An 11,615-nucleotide genomic window follows, 5' to 3' on the forward strand; every position below is an offset into this window, starting at 1 on the left:
TCATCCCAAAAAAAATCTAAATACTGCCCCCAACACTCAACAAGTTAACTCTGACCTCGAGGTGAGGAATTTTCCTAACCCTAACCCTGACATGATTCACTCTGACCTCGAGGTGAGGAATTTTCCTAACCCTAACCCTGACATGATTCACTCTGACCTCGAGGTGAGGAATTTTCCTAACCCTAACCCTGACATGATTCACTCTGACCTCGAGGTGAGGAACTTTCCTAACCCTAACCCTAACCCTGACATGATTCACTCTGACCTCTAGTGGAGGACATTCCCCTCCCAGACATGATTCACTCTGACACCTGAAACACACGCTCCTTGAGCCACCTGCCCGGCCACTTGGTCTCTACCACTAAATCCTAGGCTGGATTAATGTTTTATCGTTCACTGGAAAGATGTATTACTCTGTTCTGACACATAATGGCGACCAAGGGGAGCCCCCTTGGCTAAAATGCACCAGCAATTTTCTGAAATCCACTGGGCAGGGGTTCTTATAAGGAAGAGATGGAGAGAGATGGCGTGGACATTAAAAATACAATTCTAGCGTTATTGTACAGTAATGAGGTGGACCGATTCTGGTAATGAATGAAAGATACTCATATATCTCATATAGTTACTAGCTGGGTCTGATCTCATATAGTTAATAGCTGGGTCTGATCTCATATAGTTAATAGCTGGGTCTGATATCATATACTTAATAGCTGGGTCTGATCTCATATAGTTAATAGCTGGGTCTGATCTTATATAGTTATTACCTGGGTCTGATCTCATATAGTTATTACCTGGGTCTGATCTCACATAGCTACTAGCTGGGGAGTATCATGTTTTATTAATGATCTCAATTCCCTCATTAAACCACAACAGCAGTGGCACCACGTCTCACTGAAAACACTGATATCTACTCACACACAGGGAGACATAGTTTTGGCAAGTTAGTACATCTACTGTGTGCATGACACAAGTAATTTCTTCAAAAAATTGATTACAGACAGATTATTTCACTTATAATTCACTGTATTACAATTCCAGTGGGTCAGAAGCTTACATACACTAAGTTGACTGTGCCTTTAAACAGCTTGGAAAATGGCTTTAGAAGTTTCAGATAGGCTAATTGACATCATTTGAGTCAATTGGAGGTGTACCTGTGGATGTATTTCAAGGCCTACCTTCAAACTCAGTGCCACTTTGCTTGACATCATGGGAAAAGCTAAATAAATCAGCCAAGACCTCAGAAAAAAATTGCAGACCTCCAAAAGTCTGGCTCATCCTTGGGAGCAACTTCCAAATGCCTGAAGGTACCACGTTCATCTGTACAAACAATAGTATACAAGTATAAACACCATTGGACCATGCAGCCGCCATACCGCTCAGGAAGGAGACGCGTTCTGTCTCCTAGAGATGAACGTACTTTGGTGCGAAAAGTGCAAATCAATCCCAGAACAACAGCAAAGGACCTTGTGAAGATGCTGGAGGAAACAGGTACAAAATGATATATATTCAAAGAAAAATGAGTCCTGCATAGACATAACCTGAAAGGCCTCTCAGCAAGGAAGAAGCCATTGCTCCAAAACCGCCATTAAAAAAGCCAGACTATGGTTTGCAACTGCACATGGGGACAAAGATCGTACTTTTTGGAGAAATGTCCTCTGGTCTGATGAAACAAAAATAGAACTGTTTGGCTATAATGACCATCGTTATGTTTGGAGGATAGAGGGGAGGCTTGAAAGCCAAAGAGCACCATCCCAACCGTGAAGCACGGGGGTGGCAGCATCACATTGTGGGGGTGCTTTGCTGCAGGAGGGACTGGTGCACTTCACAAAATAGATGGCATCCTGAGGATGGAAAATTCTGTGGATATATTGAAGCAACATCTCAAGACATCAGTCAGGAAGTTAAAGCTTGGTCGCAAATGGGTCTTCCAAATGGACAATGGCCCCAAGCAAAATGGCTTAAGGACAACAAAGTCAAGGTATTGGAGTGGCCATCACAAAGCCCTGAACTAAATCCCATAGAAAATGTGTGGGCAGAAATGATAAAGTGTGTGCAAGCAAGGAGGCCTACAAACCTGATTCAGAAACACCAGCTCTGTCAGGAAATTCACCCAACTTATTGTGGGAAGTTTGTGGAAGGCTACCTGAAAATGTTTGACACAAGTTAATCAATTTGAAGGCAATGCTACCAAATACTAATTGAGTGTATGTAAACTTCTGACCCACTGGGAATGTGATGAAAGAAATAAAAGCTGAAATAAATCCTTCTCTCAACTATTATTCTGACATTTCAAATTCTTAAAATAAAGTGGTGATCCTAACTGACCTAAGGACAGAGAATTGTTACTAGGATTAAATGTCAGGAATTGTGAAAAACTGAGTTTAAATGTATTTGGCTAAAGTGTATGTAAACTACCGACTTCACCTGTGTAAAAGGTGAAAGAGAGCAGAAAACAGCAAGGAGCCCCAGATAACAGTGAGGGCCATTCTGTGATATTTAAACCGTTCTTGATCATTTAAATGAATGATGACCCATTGATTTATCGCAGGAAAATAAATTTCCGTTTTGTTTAGTTGGGCCTTTAAAGTGAACAGAACGGTGCAGAGAGGAGCGAAGAACTAACTGGCTGTTGTTTGTCACAGCAGTGATTAGTGCTGGTCTCTCCTCCAGCCTGACAGATTAAACAGGATTCATGGTGAGAGGCTGTTGTTTGTCACAGCAGTGATTAGTGCTGGTCTCTCCTCCAGCCTGACAGATTAAACAGGATTCATGGTGAGAGGCTGTTGTTTGTCACAGCAGTGATTAGTGCTGGTCTCTCCTCCAGCCTGACAGATTAAACAGGATTCATGGTGAGAGGCTGTTGTTTGTCACAGCAGTGATTAGTGCTGGTCTCTCCTCCAGCCTGACAGATTAAACAGGATTCATGGTGAGAGGCTGTTGTTTGTCACAGCAGTGATTAGTGCTGGTCTCTCCTCCAGCCTGACAGATTAAACAGGATTCATGGTGAGAGGCTGTTGTTTGTCACAGCAGTGATTAGTGCTGGTCTCTCCTCCAGCCTGACAGATTAAACAGGATTCATGGTGAGAAGCTGTTGTTTGTCACAGCAGTGATTAGTGCTGGTCTCTCCTCCAGCCTGACAGATTAAACAGGATTCATGGTGAGAGGCTGTTGTTTGTCACAGCAGTGATTAGTGCTGGTCTCTCCTCCAGCCTGACAGATTAAACAGGATTCATGGTGAGAGGCTGTTGTTTGTCACAGCAGTGATTAGTGCTGGTCTCTCCTCCAGCCTGACAGATTAAACAGGATTCATGGTGAGAGGCTGTTGTTTGTCACAGCAGTGATTAGTGCTGGTCTCTCCTCCAGCCTGACAGATTAAACAGGATTCATGGTGAGAGGCTGTTGTTTGTCACAGCAGTGATTAGTGCTGGTCTCTCCTCCAGCCTGACAGATTAAACAGGATTCATGGTGAGAGGCTGTTGTTTGTCACAGCAGTGATTAGTGCTGGTCTCTCCTCCAGCCTGACAGATTAAACAGGATTCATGGTGAGAGGCTGTTGTTTGTCACAGCAGTGATTAGTGCTGGTCTCTCCTCCAGCCTGACAGATTAAACAGGATTCATGGTGAGAGGCTGTTGTTTGTCACAGCAGTGATTAGTGCTGGTCTCTCCTCCAGCCTGACAGATTAAACAGGATTCATGGTGAGAGGCTGTTGTTTGTCACAGCAGTGATTAGTGCTGGTCTCTCCTCCAGCCTGACAGATTATTAAACAGGGCTCAAAAAGAAGGAAGTGTCTAAGCGCACGTCCACAAGTCACAAGGGACCTCCCTGTCCTGTCCTGCACTCTCCAGCAAAAAGAGCATTGAGGTCTGTTAAAATATGGATGGTTTTGGCATATGCTTCAACTAAGTGCTACAACACTGACTACTGTATACATCACCAAGCCGATTATACTGTCAACACAACCGAACACACAGGCAAAACCAACATATATTCAAACTGTTGTCAAAGAAACATCAGAGAAACATAAATACCTCAGGAGAAAAACAATTATCAGTTTATCAATGAGGGTATCTGTCAAACTCTAAAAGGAGAGATATAGCTGAAGGCAGCGTTGCTATGGCATCACTATAGAACCCCACCGGCAGAATCACAGTCCTCGTTTTGATCATATCATCTTGGAGAGAGAGAGATAACTGTATGCAACGCAGCAACAACAGAAAAATTCAGGTCACACCAGAACTGTATAGAGCCCCATGCAGCCAGTCAGTCCTCTGTTGTTGTGATGCATTATTAGTGAGCTGTGTTTCTCCCTCCTTTCTCCCTGAAGTGTTACAGAACAGAGACAAAGAACTCTTCCATCTCCTCCTAGCAGGGAGGCTTCTGGGAAGAAACGAGCACGCACACACACACACGCACATAGTAGGTTTAACCTCCATTAGCATAGTACGTTAGCATTAACCCACATAAGGTATACTATGCTTCTCCTCAGAATAACCAAAGCCTTTCACACAAACCTCACACCAGAGAATAGCCAGCAACAAGCAAAAGTAAATCCATTTTAATTTTTTTAAATGAGCTTTTAACAGTTTGTTTTAACACGGGGCAAGTTCTCTTGATGGCCAAGTTAGTCGCATAGCTTAATCATTTATTATGATTGCAAGAGGATCAGATTGTTGCTGAGCGGATTCCGTATGCAGGCAGAGGAGGACAACACCAGTTAGGAGACAGAGAGGAGGACAACACCAGTTAGGAGACAGAGAGGAGGACAACACCAGTTAGGAGACAGAGAGGAGGACAACACCAGTTAGGAGACAGAGAGGAGGACAACACCAGTTAGGAGACAGAGAGGAGGACGACACCAGTTAGGAGACAGAGAGGAGGACGACACCAGTTAGGAGACAGAGAGGAGGACAACACCAGTTAGGAGACAGAGAGGAGGACGACACCAGTTAGGAGACAGAGAGGAGGACGACACCAGTTAGGAGACAGAGAGGAGGACAACACCAGTTAGGAGACAGAGAGTGTAGTCTGGCCCAGGAGTGGGAAGGTGAACGGAAAGGCTCTGGAGCAACGAACCGCCCTTGCTGTCTCTGCCTGGCCGGTTCCCCTCTTTCCACTGGGATTCTCTGCCTCTAACCCTGTTACGGGGGCTGAGTCACTGGCTTGCTGGGGCTCTCTCATGCCGTCCCTGGGGGGGGTGCGTCACCTGGGTGGGTTGATTCACTGTTGTGGTCAGCCTGTCTGGGTTGGCGCCCCCCCCCTTGGGTTGTACCGTGGCGGAGATCTTTGTGGGCTATACTCGGCCTTGTCTCAGGATGGTAAGTTGGTGGTTGAAGATATCCCTCTAGTGGTGTGGGGGCTGTGCTTTGGCAAAGTGGGTGGGGTTATATCCTTCCTGTTTGGCCCTGTCCGGGGGTGTCCTCGGATGGGGCCACAGTGTCTCCTGACCCCTCCTGTCTCAGCCTCCAGTATTTATGCTGCAGTAGTTTATGTGTCGGGGGGCTAGGGTCAGTTTGTTATATCTGGAGTACTTCTCCTGTCCTATTCGGTGTCCTGTGTGAATCTAAGTGTGCGTTCTCTAATTCTCTCCTTCTTTCTCTCTCTCGGAGGACCTGAGCCCTAGGACCATGCCCCAGGACTACCTGACATGATGACTCCTTGCTGTCCCCAGTCCACCTGGCCATGCTGCTGCTCCAGTTTCAACTGTTCTGCCTTATTATTATTCGACCATGCTGGTCATTTATGAACATTTGAACATCTTGGTCATGTTCTGTTATAATCTCTACCCGGCACAGCCAGAAGAGGACTGGCCACCCCACATAGCCCGGTTCCTCTCTAGGTTTCTTCCTAGGTTTTGGCCTTTCTAGGGAGTTTTTCCTAGCCACCGTGCTTTTACACCTGCATTGTTTGCTGTTTGGGGTTTTAGGCTGGGTTTCTGTACAGCACTTTGAGATATCAGCTGATGTACGAAGGGCTATATAAATACATTTGATTTGATTTGATTTGAGGAGGACAACACCAGTTAGGAGACAGAGAGGAGGACGACACCAGTTAGGAGACAGAGAGGAGGAAGACACCAGTTAGGAGACAGAGAGGAGGACAACACCAGTTAGGAGACAGAGAGGAGGACAACACCAGTTAGGAGACAGAGAGGAGGACGACACCAGTTAGGAGACAGAGAGGAGGACAACACCAGTTAGGAGACAGAGAGGAGGAAGACACCAGTTAGGAGACAGAGAGGAGGACAACACCAGTTAGGAGACAGAGAGGAGGAGACACAGAGACAGAGAGGAGGACAACACCAGTTAGGAGACAGAGAGGAGGACAACACCAGTTAGGAGACAGAGAGGAGGGGACAGTTAGACAGAGGAGGACAACACCAGTTAGGAGACAGAGAGGAGGACAACACCAGTTAGGAGACAGAGAGGAGGACAACACCAGTTAGGAGACAGAGAGGAGGAAGACACCAGTTAGGAGACAGACAACAGGAGGACAGGGACACCAGTTAGGAGACAGAGAGGAGGACGACACCAGTTAGGAGACAGAGAGGAGGACAACACCAGTTAGGAGACAGAGAGGAGGACAACACCAGTTAGGAGACAGAGAGGAGGACAACACCAGTTAGGAGACAGAGAGGAGGACAACACCAGTTAGGAGACAGAGAGGAGGACAACACCAGTTAGGAGACAGAGAGGAGGACAACACCAGTTAGGAGACAGAGAGGAGGACAACACCAGTTAGGAGACAGAGAGGAGGACAACACCAGTTAGGAAACAGAGAGGAGGACGACACCAGTTAGGAGACAGAGAGGAGGAAGACACCAGTTAGGAGACAGAGAGGAGGAAGACACCAGTTAGGAGACAGAGAGGAGGAAGACACCAGTTAGGAGACAGAGAGGAGGACAACACCAGTTAGGAGACAGAGAGGAGGACGACACCAGTTAGGAGACAGAGAGGAGGACGACACCAGTTAGGAGACAGAGAGGAGGACAACACCAGTTAGGAGACAGAGAGGAGGAAGACACCAGTTAGGAGACAGAGAGGAGGAAGACACCAGTTAGGAGACAGAGAGGAGGACAACACCAGTTAGGAGACAGAGAGGAGGAAGACACCAGTTAGGAGACAGAGAAGAGGAAGACACCAGTTAGGAGACAGAGAGGAGGACAACACCAGTTAGGAGACAGAGAGGAGGACAACACCAGTTAGGAGACAGAGAGGAGGAAGACACCAGTTAGGAGACAGAGAGGAGGACAACACCAGTTAGGAGACAGAGAGGAGGACAACACCAGTTAGGAGACAGAGAGGAGGACGACACCAGTTAGGAGACAGAGAGGAGGACGACACCAGTTAGGAGACAGAGAGGAGGACAACACCAGTTAGGAGACAGAGAGGAGGACGACACCAGTTAGGAGACAGAGAGGAGGACAACACCAGTTAGGAGACAGAGAGGAGGACGACACCAGTTAGGAGACAGAGAGGAGGACAACACCAGTTAGGAGACAGAGAGGAGGACGACACCAGTTAGGAGACAGAGAGGAGGACAACACCAGTTAGGAGACAGAGAGGAAAAGGGAAGAGAGGAGGAAGACAAACACTTATTGGAACACTTTCCTCTCCTCAGGAGTTGATGAATAACACAGAGATCACTTCATCTGATGGTCTGAATGAATAGTTAGTTACACTGTGGTTCTCCGGGCCCAGACTAACGGGAAATTGAGAATGCGTCCCAAATGGGACCCTATTCACTATTCAGTGCACTATGGACCCTGGTCAGCGCACTAAATAGGGCATAGGGTGCCATTGGGACTCACATAGAGTTTACTGTTTAATAAAGGATGAATAGTGTTGAGAGGGATGGAGAGAATTATACCAGCGTTCCATCTGTCGGCCATTACTGTCACACAGGGCTGAGGGATGGAGAGAATTAAACCAGGGTTCCACCTGTCGGCCATCACTGTCACACAGGGCTGAGGGATGGAGAGAATTAAACCAGGGTTCCATCTGTCGGCCATTACTGTCACACAGGGCTGAGGGATGGAGAGAATTAAACCAGCGTTCCACCTGTCGGCCATTACTGTCACACAGGGCTGAGGGATGGAGAGAATTAAACCAGCGGTCCACCTGTCGGCCATTACTGTCACACAGGGCTGAGGGATGGAGAGAATTAAACCAGCGGTCCACCTGTCGGCCATTACTGTCACACAGGGCTGAGGGATGGAGAGAATTAAACCAGGGTTCCATCTGTCGCCCATTACTGTCACACAGGGCTGAGGGATGGAGAGAATTAAACCAGCGTTCCACCTGTCGGCCATTACTGTCACACAGGGCTGAGGGATGGAGAGAATTAAACCAGGGTTCCACCTGTCGGCCATTACTGTCACACAGGGCTGAGGGATGGAGAGAATTAAACCAGGGTTCCACCTGTCGGCCATTACTGTCACACAGGGCTGAGGGATGGAGAGAATTAAACCAGGGTTCCACCTGTCGGCCATTACTGTCACACAGGGCTGAGGGATGGAGAGAATTAAACCAGCGTTCCACCTGTCGGCCATTACTGTCACACAGGGCTGAGGGATGGAGAGAATTAAACCAGCGTTCCACCTGTCGGTCATTACTGTCACACAGGGCTGAGGGATGGAGAGAATTAAGCCAGGGTTCCATCTGTCGGCCATTACTGTCACACGGGGCTGAGGGATGGAGAGAATTAAACCAGCGTTCCATCTTTCGGCCATTACTGTCACACAGGGCTGAGGGATGGAGAGAATTAAACCAGCGTTCCACCTGTCGGTCATTACTGTCACACAGGGCTGAGGGATGGAGAGAATTAAACCAGCGTTCCATCTTTCGGCCATCACTGTCACACAGGGCTGAGGGATGGAGAGAATTAAACCAGGGTTCCACCTGTCGGCCATTACTGTCACACAGGGCTGAGGGATGGAGAGAATTAAACCAGGGTTCCACCTGTCGGTCATTACTGTCACACAGGGCTGAGGGATGGAGAGAATTAAACCAGCGTTCCACCTGTCGGTCATTACTGTCACACAGGGCTGAGGGATGGAGACCATTAAACCAGGGTTCCATCTGTTGCCCATTACTGTAACACAGGGCTGAGGGATGGAGAGAATTAAGCCAGGGTTCCATCTGTCGGCCATTACTGTCACACAGGGCTGAGGGATGGCAGGGGGTGATGCTATGGGGATCTGCCCCAAATGGCATCCTATTCCATATATAGTACACTACTTTAGGCCTTTTTCAAAAGTAGCGAACTATATTTATTTATTTATTTTATACCTTTATTTAACTAGGCTCAGGTAGGGGCGAGGAGAGGGACGGAAGCTATATTGTTACACTGGCAATACTATAGTGCCTATAAGACCATCCAATAGTCAAAGGTATATGAAATACAAATGGTATTGAGAGAAATAGTCCTATAAATACTATATTAACCTCAACCTAAAACCTCTTACCTTGGAATATTGAAGTCTCAGATTAAAAGGAACCACCAACTTTCATATGTTCTCATGTTCTGAGCAAGGAACTTAAACGTTAGCTTTTTTACATGGCACATATTGCACTTTTACTTTCTTCTCCAACACTTTGTTTTTGCATTATTTAAACCAAATTGAACATGTTTCATTATTTATTTGAGGCTAAATTGATTTTTATTTATGTATTATATTAAGTTAAAATAAGTGTTCATTCAGTATTGTTGTAATTGTCATTATTACAAATACATATTTTAAAAAAATGTCAGATTAATCGGTATCGGCTTTTTTGGGGGGGGGGTCCTCCAATAATCGGCATCGGTATCGGTGTTGAAAAATCACAATCGGTCGACCTCTAGTTTGAACATCTTGGCCATGTTCTGTTATAATCTCCACCCGGCACAGCCAGAAGAGGACTGGCCACCCCTCATAGCCTGGTTCCTCTCTAGGTTTCTTCCTAGGTTTTGGCCTTTCTAGGGAGTTTTTCCTAGCCACCGTGCTTCTACACCTGCATTGCTTGCTGTTTGGGGTTTTAGGCTGGGTTTCTGTACAGCACTTTGAGATATCAGCTGATGTAAAATGAGCTTTATAAATACATTTCATTAATTGACTGATTGAGTTGTAAAAGCATAACACTGTCTTGATAATAAGTATTTGAAGTGACTTTCGATGGCATTTGCATTAATGTCAGAGTGGTTAGATAAAGGACAATAGAGCCCTGAGTACCAGACCATTAGGCCCTGATGGAGGAACAATAGAGTCCTGAGTACCAGACCATTAGGACCTGATGGAGCGAGAATAGAGCCCTGAGTACCAGGCCATTAGGACCTGATGGAGGGACAATAGAGCCCTGAGTACTAGACCATTAGGACCTGATGGAGGGACAATAGTGCCCTGAGTACCAGGCCATTAGGACCTGATGGAGAACAATAGAGTCCTGAGTACCAGGCCATTAGGACCTGATGGAGTGACAATAGAGCTCTGAGTACCAGACCATTAGGACCTGATGGAGGGACAATAGAGCCCTGAGTACTAGACCATTAGGACCTGATGGAGGGACAATAGAGCCCTGAGTACCAGGCCATTAGGACCTGATGGAGGGACAATAGAGCCCTGAGTACTAGACCATTAGGACCTGATGGAGGGACAATAGAGCCCTGAGTACCAGACCATTAGGCCCTGATGGAGGAACAATAGAGTCCTGAGTACCAGACCATTAGGACCTGATGGAGCGAGAATAGAGCCCTGAGTACCAGGCCATTAGGACCTGATGGAGGGACAATAGAGCCCTGAGTACTAGACCATTAGGACCTGATGGAGGGACAATAGTGCCCTGAGTACCAGGCCATTAGGACCTGATGGAGAACAATAGAGTCCTGAGTACCAGGCCATTAGGACCTGATGGAGTGACAATAGAGCTCTGAGTACCAGACCATTAGGACCTGATGGAGGGACAATAGAGCCCTGAGTACTAGACCATTAGGACCTGATGGAGGGACAATAGAGCCCTGAGTACCAGGCCATTAGGACCTGATGGAGGGACAATAGAGCCCTGAGTACTAGACCATTAGGACCTGATGGAGGGACAATAGAGCCCTGAGTACCAGGCCATTAGGACCTGATGGAGGGACAATAGAGCCCTGAGTACTAGACCATTAGGACCTGATGGAGGGACAATAGAGCCCTGAGTACCAGACCATTAGGACCTGATGGAGGGACAATAGAGCCCTGAGTACCAGACCATTAGGACCTGATGGAGGGACAATAGAGTCCTGAGTACCAGACCATTAGGACCTGATGGAGGGACAATAGAGCCCTGAGTACCAGACCATTAGGACCTGATGGAGCGACAATAGAGCCCTGAGTACCAGACCATTAGGACCTAATGAAGGGACAATAGAACCCTGAGTACTAGACCATTAGGACCTGATGGAGGGACACTAGAGCCCTGAGTACCAGACCATTAGGACCTGATGGAGGGACAATAGAGCCCTGAGTACCAGACCATTAGGACCTGATGGAGGGACAATAGAGTCCTGAGTACTAGACCATTAGGACCTGATGGAGGGACAATAGAGCCCTGAGTACCATTAGCCCTAGACCATTAGCTAGTGAGTTGGGTACTACCAAAGC

General features: G+C 47.1%; 1 protein-coding gene across 1 annotated transcript in view; it reads right to left on the reverse strand.

Annotated features, from left to right (window-relative positions):
• LOC118373296 (probable E3 ubiquitin-protein ligase MID2) overlaps positions 1-11,615 on the reverse strand; it is a 175,857-nt gene that overhangs the window by 63,576 nt on the left and 100,666 nt on the right.

The sequence above is a fragment of the Oncorhynchus keta genome, chromosome 4 (assembly GCF_023373465.1).
Source record: "Oncorhynchus keta strain PuntledgeMale-10-30-2019 chromosome 4, Oket_V2, whole genome shotgun sequence".
Classification (NCBI taxonomy): domain Eukaryota; kingdom Metazoa; phylum Chordata; class Actinopteri; order Salmoniformes; family Salmonidae; genus Oncorhynchus; species Oncorhynchus keta.